At 36.9% G+C, this 13,297-nt stretch overlaps 1 protein-coding gene across 9 annotated transcripts in view; it reads right to left on the bottom strand.

Annotated features, from left to right (window-relative positions):
* AREL1 (apoptosis resistant E3 ubiquitin protein ligase 1) overlaps positions 1–13,297 on the bottom strand; it is a 60,912-nt gene that overhangs the window by 26,728 nt on the left and 20,887 nt on the right. For 6 of the 9 annotated variants that reach the window (XR_003567553.1, XR_003567554.1, XM_027844847.1 and 3 more), the window contains one exon: positions 6,719–7,016. The gene's annotated coding sequence lies outside the window, so the exon portion shown is untranslated. Of the gene's footprint in view, positions 1–1,499; positions 1,692–6,718; positions 7,017–13,297 lie in introns of all 9 variants that reach the window. The other 3 variants (XM_027844845.1, XM_027844848.1, XM_027844849.1) reach the window with 1 other exon arrangement.

Here is a 13,297-nt window from a genome sequence, read left to right as displayed (position 1 = left end):
GCAGATGGAAGCATACTATTTGCTCTTCTTTTCCTTTGTTGTTTTGTTTTATTGCTTCATTCTCATGGTTCCTCCCATTAGTTCTAATTTTTCTTTACATCATGACTAATGGGAAAATACGTTTAATATGAATGTACAAGTAGAGCCTATATCAGATTGCACGCTGTCTTGGGGGGGGGGGGGAGAAAATTTAAAACTCAAAATCTTATGGAAGTGAATGCTGAAAACTAAAAATAAATAAATTATTTTTTAAAAATTAAATTAAATTTAAAAAAAAGTATTCTGTCTCTGAAATGGCATGATGTGCTGCTAACCTGGTGCAGCCAGAACCAATAGCTAGGCTGGGTTGAATACCAATCACATTATTGGAATATTCTCCAAATTGGTTCTGACTATGAAATTTCTACTCAATCATGGAATGCACAGGGCAGAGAATGCAAGGGCTTGCATACAACTTAAAAGTCTCAGGAGACATGAAAAGCCTCTTGCTCCTTGAAAAAATGAAGCCAGCATCAATGTACAGGACAAGACTTGGCACACAGTAGGTGCTCAACAAATGCTTGTTGAATTGAACAATTTGATGGGCACAGTCATCAGGAAGTCAATGGAAGACAGCACAGTGTAATGCAGAGAGCACTGGATATTCAACACTGAGTCACTCCCTCTTGCTGGACCTCATTTTCTTTCTTTATAAAATTAGAAATTAAGCTGGATGGTGTCTAAGGTTTCTTCCAGATCTAACATTTTCTCATTCTAACACACAACCCTGACTACTAATTCATTCTAAGAAACTAAAAATATTCAAGTTACAGGTGGAAGAGTAGAAAGGGAACTAGATTCAGAGTGAGGAGACTCATGCTTGAGTCCTGGCTCCAACATTCATTACTCCAGGCAAATCATCAACTTTCTGAGTCTCAGTTTTCTAATCTATAAAATGAGAATAATAGAATTGTAGGACTTAGAACTGGAGGGGACCTGTTCAAATCCTTTCTCTGTATGGACGAAACTGAAGCTAAGAGAGGATAAGGATGTCGCTCAGAATCACACAGGTGCTGAGCAGCAAGGCAGGGATTATAGCCCAGGTCCTCTGAACAATACTTACATCATATTATTTAACCTTACAGCCGTTGTGTCAAATGCAAACAGAAACCAATCTGGGTCACATATTGACTTAGAAAACCACATATTAATATTATTTATGTTGTATTTTTTAAAAAATTTTGTTAAACATTTCCTAGTTACATTTTAATCTGGTGGCCACACTCAGGAGGAACCACTGGGGCTGCTGGGGAGTGAGACACCTCCACCTCACAGGCTTGTGAGAAAAACCCTTTATAAGCCTTAAAGCACCATGAAAATGTAAGTTACTACTACCCAGGAAAAGATCATAGTAGCGTGTGTCATTAGACACTACTTAATAAGGAAGTAGAGTGAATTATTTGCTCCTTGGTGTGCTTAAAGACCTATGTATAATGGTACATTTAAAGAAAAATGTGTACCTGCTGTCATTGTCAAAATCTCTTCCTTGTCACAGTCATCTGACTATGTGATGTCCCAGAGCTATTAAGGCCTCTGTAGAGATCAAGGATTATTCTGCCTCGAAAGAAGTACTAACTAGATCAATGGCATCTAGGCAATGGATGCATGCAAAGAATGGTTCTTTCTGGTCACAGCTTCTTCAAGTCATCAGTCTATATATGCAAAGAACAAAGCCAAATGGACACAAGGTCAAAGTTTTCCAAAGATGGCTCAGGACCTATCCAAATATCGGCATTCTTTGTTGAAAAATACCTCTGCATGTTAAATTATTTTCAGAGACATGTATAATCATAAGAAAAATAGCAAAATTTCATTCCTTTCTAGAACCTTTGGCTGATTTACTGAACACAGATCCTAACACAGATTTAGAGCTGAAAGGGACCTCAAAGGTAAAGCCATCTAGACCAATTACCCTGTTTTACAGAGAAGGAAATTGAGGCTCAATTTTATCTAAGATCACACAGGTAAAGAGCCTATGAATGAGGGCCTCTGCCTCCAGAACCTCATGCTCTATCCATCTGCAGTGCTTCATCCATCCTCTCCCTTTTACAAATGAGAAAACTGAGGCCAAAAGGAGAGAAATGACTACCATAAAGACACAGATGGTTAAGGGCTGAACTGGAACTAGAATCCAGGTCTCTTGATTGCTACTTAAGTCATCAACAATATTTCAGTCCGGTGATTTTCATTTTACCTGAGGGGGAAAAGCCTAAACTTTACAAGAGGTAATATTCCCCTTTTACTAGCACATAAATACTATTTCTTATTTATGGAATTTAAATGCAGCATGTCAGTGTAATGGTACTTGGTAATGTTTGTGTGACCACTTCTACAATAAAAATTTGTTACTTTGAATGTTTTTACTTCTAAAAATAAATTTCTGTGAAATTAAAAAAAAAAGGATTATTCTGCCTCTAATGCCAACAAGATATGAAGGCAGTCATTCTTAACCTTTTTTATGTCAATGGCCCTTTGACAGTCGGGTAAAACCTATGCACTCCTCAGAATAATGTTTTAAAATACCTAACATAAAATACATAAAACTACAAAGGAAACCAATTAGGTCAAAACACAGTTATCAAAAGATTTTTTAAAACAAGCTTATGAACATCAAGTTACGAACTGTACAAAGGGAATGTTCCCATTTACCCATCTTTCCCTCAATGGAGATGCATCATTTAAAGGCACACATATGTTTTCCTGTCTACACTTACTTACACAGTCATTCCAAAAGACTAATAATGAGTTTTACCGATGGTTAAGTTACTGAGTAGCCTCCTCATTTTTTTCTTACATATAATTCATCATCACAAACCTATTTATTTTACCCAGACTTTTACTTTTAAGTCAATCCCATATTTCCACTCCTCTCCCCACCATCACACAGAATTCAGCAAGTCAAATACTGCTTTCTTTTGAAGTCCTTAGTTCTAGTTTGCAAACTGGGTATGAACTCTCACAATTTATCACTCACTAAAGATCAATGACTTGACCTTTGACAAAAGCTACTTCTTGGAACGACATACACACTCAATTGGGTATGGAAATCTATCTTACCATACAGGAAAATAGGGGGGAAGGAATAAGGAGGAGATAAGGGGGGGGATTGGGGTAGGGGGTAATCAAAAGCAAATACGTCTGAAGAGGGACAGGGTCAAAAGAGAGAACAGAATAAAGGGGGGGGTAGGATAGGATGAAGGGAAATATAGTTAGCTTTCCACAACATGACTACTATGGAAGTGTTTTGCATGACTAGGCATGTGTAACCTGTATCGAGTTGCTTGCCTTCTCAATGAGGGTGGGTGGGGAGGGAGGAAGGGAGCAAATTTGGAACCCAAAGTTTTAAAAACACATGTTAAAAAAAATTGTTTTCACATGCAACTGGGAAATAAGATATACCGGCAATGGGGTATAGAAATCTATCCTGACCTAGAAGAAAATAGAAGAGAAAGGGGATAAGACAAGGGGGGTGGAGATAGAAGGGAGGGCAGATTAGGGGAAGGGTATTCAGAACATGCCGTCTTGGGGTGGGGGGAGGGGAAAGATGGGGAGAAAATTTGGAAATCAAAATCTTGTAGAAATGAATGTTAAAAACTAAAAATAAAGAAATTAATAGAGGGAAAAAAAGATCATTTTGTCAGATATTTCTTTTTCTCTGCTCTCATTTCAACTGGTTAAAATGGATTGGAAAAGAGAGAGACTGGAAACAGGGAGATTATCAAAACAGTGTAGATTAGAGTTGATGAAGACCTGAACTAGGTTGGTGATAAAATGATTATAAAAAAGAAATAGGTGTGAGATATTTTGTGGAAGTAGAACCGACAAGATGTTAACTGTTTGAAAATGAGGGGGCAATAGAGATTGAAGAGAACATTACTTCCAAGGCTGTAAGCCTGCATAATAAAAAGGATGGTGGTGCTCTGAACAAAAGCAGGAAAGCTTAAATGAAGGGAAAATTTAAGGTGGAAACATTAGGTCTATACCGGACATGTTGAGTTTGAGATGCCTGTGGGATATTTATGTTGTGATAACTAGCAGGCAGTTAGCTGTACAAATTAAACCCCCCCCCAAATAAAAAGAAAGAAAAAAAACTACTTCTCTAACATTTCTGTAATTTATTTCATCCTTTTCATTCAACTGGCTGGCATGTAGTGTTTCTACCTTTTTAACACCTCTAAAAACCAACCCTTCCTCTACTTGCACGACTACCATCCTAGTTTAGACCTTCATTACCTCTCAACTATATTACTGCAACAGCCTCCGAATTGATCTCCCTGCTTTCAAGTCTCTCATCACTACTCCATCTTACACAATGCTACCAAATTTTCCTTAAGTGTAGATCTGACTATGTGACTCCTCTATTCAACCAACTCCACTGACTTTCCAGTGCCTGTAGGATCAAATATATACTTCTCTATTTAGCTTCTTATGTAGTGTTTAGGCCAGTGCCTGACACATAGTAGGCACTTAATAAATGTTTACTGATTGATTAATAAATGCTTGCACAGTTACATACCAAATGCCTTTTTACTTAAAAATGCTAGCAAGTTTTCTAGGTGGGGATGTTGCCCTCTCCTAAACCTCTCCTACTCATCCCCATGCCAAAATAATGTTCAAAAGCACAGCTCTGGGGGCAGCTAGGTGGCGAAGTGGATAGAGCACCGGCCCTGGAGTCAGGAGGTCCTGAGTTCAAATCTGACCTCAGACACTTACTAGCTAGCTGTGTGACCCTGGGCAAGTCACTTAATTCCCACTGCCTCAAAAGAAAAAAAAAAGCAAAAAAAAAAAAAAAAAAGCACAGCTCTGATTATGTCACTCCCTGACTCAAAAACTTGGAATGGTCTTCCACTGCCCACCAGTGAAAACCGCCTAGAATTCAAGAACCATTTTAATCCAGCTACCCTCTCTCATGCACCCCATATACCAGTAATGTTCAATTACTCTCAAATTCCTAAACAAGCCCCAAGTTTTTTCCACTTCTGGAGACTTGCTTCTATATTTTCCTATATGTTAAATACCCTCTGCCCCCTCTGCCTCTCAAAATTCTACTTATCCTTCAAGATCCAGGTCAAATGCTACCTCCTCCAAGCATGAAATCTTCCTCAAGTCTCCCCAGTTGAGGTAATTTCTCCTTCCATGTATGCACAGTACTTTGTGTATACCCTCTTTCATGAAACTTATTTCTTTTATTCTACTTTCTACTATGGGCATTTATGTAAGTGTCTCATCTTCCTTATTAGACTCTAAACTTCTTGAGGGCAAAGATCATGTCTTATTCATCTTTGGATAGCCCTGGAGTATCAAATAGTAAGTATTAAATAAATGTTTGTTAAATTGAAGTGGATTGGATTAGTCCGACCAGCAATGTACTCATTTGGGTTAAAGACCCAATTCTTCAAGTCAAAGGATTAATTCTAAATTACTAGTGCATGGTACAAGAACACAACTGTATTCTATGTTCACAATCACTAGAAATATTTATTTCTTCCAGCAGTTTATACAGCAACTAACCCACTTTCTCCTACTTACAGCATCCCCAATAAAATTATTTTGGAAGTTAAAGTTTCCCTGTCTGATTCAAGCCCAAAGAAACATTTTAACTTTTATCCAAATTGGTTCTTATATTTCAAAATTATAAAGATGGTTTTTTCTTTGTTTGTTTTAATATCCTATGATATGGTAGCATCCTGTGCTGATAAAATCACAATCTTTATTGAGGGAGAATAAGCAAAATCCTAGACAGTGAAGTATTCTCGAAAAAAAGGTAGACTAAAAAAAAAAGCGAATGCAAGCATAAGAGGGAATCTGGTTTCCTTCCAACTCAACTGTTGTAATTACAGATGACAAAGTGTTAATGCCAATGATTCCTTTATGAAGCGTGAACACTTTTCTGAGTGAATCAGACAGGACAACCCCTTGCCTGACAGAAGATGGCCATGCCCTCAGGTGATCCTTAAAAGACAGTTCACAAGTCAAGAGACACAAGCTCAGCAGGGTATATCTTAAAAGCCACGTAGCAGCCAAGCTCTGGGGAGATCCAATCCTTGAATGTAAGTACAAGTTAGAGAATAGTCCCAAGAGGGGTTCTACAGAGGTAACAAAACAATATGAACTACTCTAATCTATGGTGTCTCTTGGTAAGGCTGAAAATGGAAAGTCAAAACCTTCCTGACCTACAATGGAGACATCTTTCCATTTAAGACAAAAAAAAACTAAAGATAAAATATAAAAATAAGATATAACCCAAACTATTTAATGTAATTCCTTGTTTAAGGACCTTGGACAAGTTCCCAACTCCCTTTGGTACATTATGCGTGAAAGGAAACGAAACAAAAAAAAACCTCTTGGAGTTGCCTCAGGGAAATGCTGGGATATATAATGATGTCATTACTTCTAAAGTCTTTGGAAAATATACAAGGTTAATATTGTACTAATGAATGATTTTTTTAGATCTAACATTAAAGAGAAGTACTGGAAAAGCCATTCCCCAGAAATGAATGCTAGTTTCTTACACTCTCAAAATTATAAGATTGCAACACCTGGGTCAAATATAGCTGTTATTGTGGTATTGCTAAACGAAGCCCCTTCACAATTAAGCTATTTTTTTTCTGGAAATGCCCATACCATGATTTTCCTTCTGCCAACAATAACAACCTTAAACCACCGCCCAGTATCTTACCTTTAAAGGAGGGCCCATGTTCTGAGAGTTGAGGTAGTACTCTCATTCATTAAACCAATTTTCTCTTGGTCTCTGTTGCCTTGCTTTCCACTTTCCACATGGAGGAAAAAAGGGCGCAAGGTAAATAGGAATGGTCTGTCCATCACACCTTTGCTATGGTTGTATCACAGTGAAGCAGAATGTTTGGAACTCTCAGGGAGAAAAACCAATCCTAAGATTATGACTCCATCTCTGGTCTTCCTCTCCACAACAGGGCACAGTCCATCCAATCAGATGTTATGTGTTCCAGTTTCCCAGCCTGAAAAGTAAAGAAATCAGCTGATTATTTGTTTCTGAAAGAAAAAAACAAAGTGACACTGAAAAAGTAGAATAGAAAGAAGGTGGAGGCACTAGAGAAGAGGGAGGGGTAAAAATAATGATCAAGATCTAATTAGACTCTAGCCAGAGGTTTCCCAATTAAAATGACTTCACCATCACATCCTTAATTTCAATGGAATCACACAGCAGTAACAAGCTTAACACATCAATAAGATGTGATCCTCCAATGGTTTTTCAGTGCCTACAGAAGAAGTTCTAAATTCCTTACCCTGGCATCCAAGGCCTTCCCTGCTCTAGCCCCAAGCTAGCTTTCTGATTTTACCTTTCACTATTTCCCTTTTCTAAGACCTACGCTCCTGCAAAATTAAAATACCAAACATTTCCCAAACACATCCTGGGCTTTTGCTCATTGTGTTCCTTCTTCAACTCATTTCAACAAACACATATCGAACGCCTTGGGAAGTAACATGGCAAAGGGAACAGGGCACTGGACTTCGAATCAAGAAGACCTGTGATATACAAATATCCTGCCTCATACACTTACTTGCAAGGACAAGTCACATTATCAGCCTCGCTGTACTCCAATCTCCTCATCTGTAAAAATAGCCAGTTGGCCTCAATGGCCTTTACAATCCCTTCTAGCTCTGATCTAAATTTATGAACCTGTAACCCTTTTATGAGGGCACACTAGCATAGTATTGGTAGAGCTACGGGTTATTCTAATCACTCTGGAAAGCAATTTGGAATTAAGCTTTTAAAAAGTGACATAAAACGTTCATATCCTTTGATCTAGATTTTTCCCATTGCTAGGCTACCCTTGGGGACGTAAAAACAAAAAAGTCCCACATATGTAAAATATTCATGACAGTAAGTTTGGCGGTGGCAAAGAAATGGGAACAAAATAGGTAGTTGCCCAGCGATAGGAAAGGGCTAAGCAGAATGTAGTATATGACTGTAATAGGATATTATTATACCAAAAGAAATGAAAAAGATGAAGAATTCAGAGAAACATAGAAAGATAAAACTTGGAAAACAATTATGTTTATGGGACATATGAATTGATGCATGCATAATAAAGATATGTTTAGTTGTTCAATCGTTGTTCAGTCTTATCCAACTCTTCGTGACCCCACCTGGGGTTTTCCTGACAAGGATACTGGAGTGGTTTGCCATTTCCTTCTCCAGCCCATTTTACAGATGAGAAAACTGAGGCAAACAAGGTTAAGTGACTTGCCCAGGGTCACATAGCTATTAAGTCTCTGAAGTCAGATTTTAACTCAGGGAGATGAGTCTTCCTGACTCCAGGCCAAGCACCCTATCCACTGTTCCATCTAGCTGTCCATAAAGATATGTTTGTGAACAACTGAAACAATATACACAATGACAACAATGTAAAAGGAAAGAACAATAAAATAAAACTAAATGTTGCATGATTATAAGAACCAAGCTTGCCCCAGGGGGGGGAAAAAGAGTACCTTCCTCCCTTCAATGGAGAGATGGGGGACTGTGAATGAGGAAGAGGCAGATGCTTGTTCATACATAGTCAACGTGTTGGTTGGTTTTGATGAACTGCTATTTTTCTTTTTTCATCTTTGTTACTGGGGGAGACTCACTGAGTAGGGGAGAGGTAAACAGTATATTTAGAAACGCTTGTTATGTAAAAATATAAGGCATCATCTTTTTCAGATCATGATGCAATAAAAATTACACGGATAAAGGGCCACGGAAAGATAAACTAAAAATTAATTGGAAACTAAATAATCTACTCCTAGAGAATGAGTGGGTCAAATAACAAATCACAGAAACAATCAATAACTTCATCCAAGAGAATGAGTGATAAGAAGACATACCAAAACTTATGGGATGCAGCTAAAGTGGTTCTTAGGTGAAATTTTGTATCTCTAAATGCTTATATGAATAAAAAAAAGACAGAAGAGATCAATGAATTGGGAATACCACTAAAAAAGCCAGAAAAAGAACAAATTTAAAAGCCCTAATTAAATGCCAAATTAGAAATTCTGAAAATCAAAGGAGAGATTAATAAAATTGAAATTAAGAAAACTATTGAACTAATATATAAAACTAAGAGCTGGTTTTATGTTAAGAAAAATAGATAAACTTTGGTTAATTAAAAAAAAAAAAGAAAGAAGAAAACCAAATTACCAGTATCAAAAATGAAAAGGGTGAATTTACCACCAATGAAGAGGAAATTAAAACAATCATTAGGAGCTATTTTGCCCAACTGTATGCCAATAAATCTGACAATCTAAGTGAAATGGATGAATATTTACAAAAATGTAATTGTGCCTGGATTAACAGAAGAGGAAATAAAATACCTAAATAAACCCATTTCAGAAAAAGAAACTGAATACTCCCTAAGAAAAAATCTCCAGGGCCAGATGGATTTACAAGTGGATTTTACCAAACATTTAAAGAACAATTAATTCCAATACTATATAAACTATTTGAAAAAACAGAAGAAGGAATCCTACCAAATTATTTTTATGGTACAAATATGGAACTGATACCTAAACTGGAAAGAGCCAAAATAGAGAAAGAAAATTATAGACCAATTTCCCTAATGAATTTTAAATAAAATATTAGCCAAGAGATTACAACAACTTATCACGAGGATAATACACTACGACCAGGTGGGATTTATACCAGGAATGCAGGACTGATTCAATATTAGGTAAACTATCAGCATAATAGACCATATCAGTAACAAAATTAACAGAAATCATATGATTATCTCAATAGATGCAGAAAAAGCTTTTGACAAAATACAACACTCATTCTTATTAAAAACACTGGAAAGTAGAGAATCAATGGAGTTTTCCTTAAATGATAAGTAGCATCTATCTAAAACCATCAGCAAGCATTATATGTAATGGGGATAAACTAAAAACATTTCCAATAAGATCAGGAGTGAAACAAGGATGTCCATTATCACCACTGTTATTCAATATTGTACTAGAAATGTTAGCTTTAGCTATAAGAGAAGAAAAAGAAATTGAAATTGAAGGAATTAGAATAGGCAATGAGGAAATAAATCACACAAATAAAGTCAGATCTAAATAACTGGAAAGATATCAGTTGCTCATGGGTAGGCTGAGCTAATATAATAAAAATGACAATTCTACCTAAGCTAATTTACATATTCAGTGCCATAACAATCACAAAACCAAAAAATTATTTTATAGAGATGGAAAAATAATAACAAAATTCACCTGGAAGAATGGAAGGTCCAAAATATCAAGGTAATTAATGCAAAGAAATGCAAGGAAAGATGGCCTAGCTGTACCTGAATCTAAATCTAGATCTAAAACTGTATTATAAAGCAACAATCAACAAAACTACTTGGTACTGCCTAAGAAATAGAGGGGTGGATCAGTGGAATAGGTTAGGAACACAAGATATAGCAGTCAATGACTATAGTAATCCACTGTTTGATAAACCCAAAGATTCCAGCTTCTGGAATAAGAACTCACTATTTGACAAAAACCGCTGGGAAAACCAGAAAACAGTATGGCAGAAACAAGTTACAGATCAACATCTTACGCCATATGCCAAGATAAAGTCCAAATGGATACATGATTTAGATATAAAGGGTGAAACTATAAGCAAATTAGGAAAGCAAGGAATAGTTCACCAGTCAGATCTATGCAGAAGGGAAGAATTCATGACCAAACGAGATAAAGAACATTATGAAATGCAAAATGGATAATTTTGATTATATTAAATTAAAAAGGTTTTGCACAAAGCCAATGCAACCAAGATTAAAAGGGAAGCAGAAAGCTGAAAAACAATTTTTAGAGCCAGTGTCTGTGATAAAGGCCTCATTTCTAAAATATATAGAGAACTGAGTCAAATGTATAAGAATACAAGTCATTCCCCAGATAAATGGTCAAAGAATATGAACAAGCAGTTTTCAGATGAAGAAATTAAAGCTATCAATAGTCATATAAAAAATGCTCTAAATCACTACTGATTAGAGAAATTCAAATTAAAACAACTCTGAGGTACCACTTCACACTTATCAGACTGGTTAACACAACAAAACAGGAAAATGATAAATGTTAGAGAAGACGGGAAAATTGGAACACTAACGCATTGTTGATGGAGTTGTGAACTGATCCAACCATTCTGGAGAACAATTTGGAACTATGCCCAAAGGGCTACACAACTGGGCGTACCCTTTGATCTAGCAATATCACTACTAAGTCTGTATCCTAAAGATGCCATTAAAAAAGGGTGTACATGTACAAAAACATTTATAGCAGCTCTTTTTGTGGTGGCAAAGAATTAGAAATTGAAGGGATGCCCACCAATTGGGGAATGGCTGAACAAGCTGTGGTACATGAATGTAATGGAATACTATTGTTCCCTAAGAAATGGTGAGCAGGAGGACTTGAGAAAAACCTGGAAAGACTTGCATGAACTGAAGCTAAGTGAATTGAGCAAAACCAGGAGAACACTGTACACAGTGACAGCAACATTGTGCAGTGACTGACTTTGTTAGACTTGGCTCTTCTGAGCAATGCAATGATCTAAGACAGTTCCAAAAGACTCATCATGATGGAAAATGCTATTCATATCCAGCAAAAGAACTATGGAGTCTGAATGCAGATTGAAGCATACTGTTTTCTCTTTCTTTTACTGTTTTTTGTTTTATCTTTACCTTAGTTTTTCCCTTTTGTTCTGATTCTTCTTTCACGACATGACTAATGTGGAAATATGTTTAATATGATCATACACGTATAGCCTATATCAGATTTCATGCTGTCTTGGGGGGTAAGAAGTGGAGGGAAGGGGGAAAATCCAGAACTCAAAATTTTACAAAAGCAAATGTTTAAAACTAAAAATTAATTAATTTTTAAAAAACAAGGCATCAACAAAAAATGCCTCTGTGCAGAACACTGGGCTAAATCTTGGGAAAAACACAGTTTTGATAAGATGCACTCCTGCCTGCATAGAGTTTACAAACTAGTTGAGGGAAAGACAAATAGATAATGTTAATGCAATGTTACATGACAAGTATAATACAGCAGTATGAAAAGGTGCTATGTGAGGTCTTCAGAGAAAAATACTTGTGGATGGGAAACTAAGCTTCATAAAGGAGTTGACATTTAAGTTGAGCTTTGAAGGAGGTGGGAATTCAACAGGTGAATAAGAGGGGGAAGGACATTCCAAACCCAGGGAAGAACACAAGCAAAGACAAAGAACAGGGATAGGAAATCAAATGGCATGTTCAGAAGACAAACAGCAATTCAGCTGGAGTCAAGCCATGCAGCATGGGGGGGGGGGGGGGAAAATGTAGGGTAGCACACCTGTGGAAGGCCTTGAATGCCAAGCAAAGGAGTTTGAACCTTGTGCGATAGGCAGTAAGCAGTCATTCAAGATTTTTCAGCAGAGGAGAAATGTAGCAAGATTATATATAAGGAAAATGTCTGGCAACAAAACATAAACCCACAGAGGTTTCCAAACTTATTTGGCCTACCGCCCCCTTTTTAAAAAACTACTCAGCACCCCCCTGGAAGTCTACTTTCTTCAACCCTTTAATGGTTTTTTTGACATATGAGTCATTTTAAACTACTATCACCCCCTGGATCGTTCTAGCACCCCCCAGGGGAAGGTATCACCCACTTTGGGAACCTACAAAGGATGAATTAGATGAGGAAGAAAATGAAGGCAATTTCAGTGATTCTGGTAACTAGTAAAGAGAATCTATAATAGGGTGTTTGCATTGGGAATGAAGAGGTTAGCCATGGCACTGTGGAAAGTTCCTAGAATGTTCTTCCCTACAGTCTCCTCTTGTTAAAACCCTACCCATCATTTGAAGTCACATTCAAAGTCACCTCACTGATACCTCTTCACCCCACCCTGCACAAACTGAAAGAATTTCACCATCCTGTCTTGCCACTATACTTTGTTCCTCTTCCAAAGACCCATCACATTTTGCCTTGTATTAAAATTATTCTTAAACATGTTTTATCTCCCTATAAGACAGTAAGCTCCTTGAGGGCAAAAACATACATTACTAATTTTTGTAGCTCCTACTGCACTTTTCAAAAATAGTAGATACTCAATAAATATTTGTGGAACAATCTCATAGTGAACTTCAATAAAAGTCAGTTGTCAGTACAGGCACAGAAGGATCTGAAGGATCTTTTGTTTTGTTTTTTTTTAGTACTGTAAAAAGCATCTGCCTAAAGTCAAAAGTTAGCACACTATACAAAGGGAAAACACTAGAAACTTTCT

Source organism: Vombatus ursinus, unplaced genomic scaffold, assembly GCF_900497805.2.
Source record: "Vombatus ursinus unplaced genomic scaffold, bare-nosed wombat genome assembly UNPS02014945.1, whole genome shotgun sequence".
Classification (NCBI taxonomy): Eukaryota; Metazoa; Chordata; class Mammalia; order Diprotodontia; family Vombatidae; genus Vombatus; species Vombatus ursinus.
The sequence above is the reverse complement of the archived record's forward strand: the minus strand, read 5'-3'. Positions and strand labels throughout refer to the sequence as shown.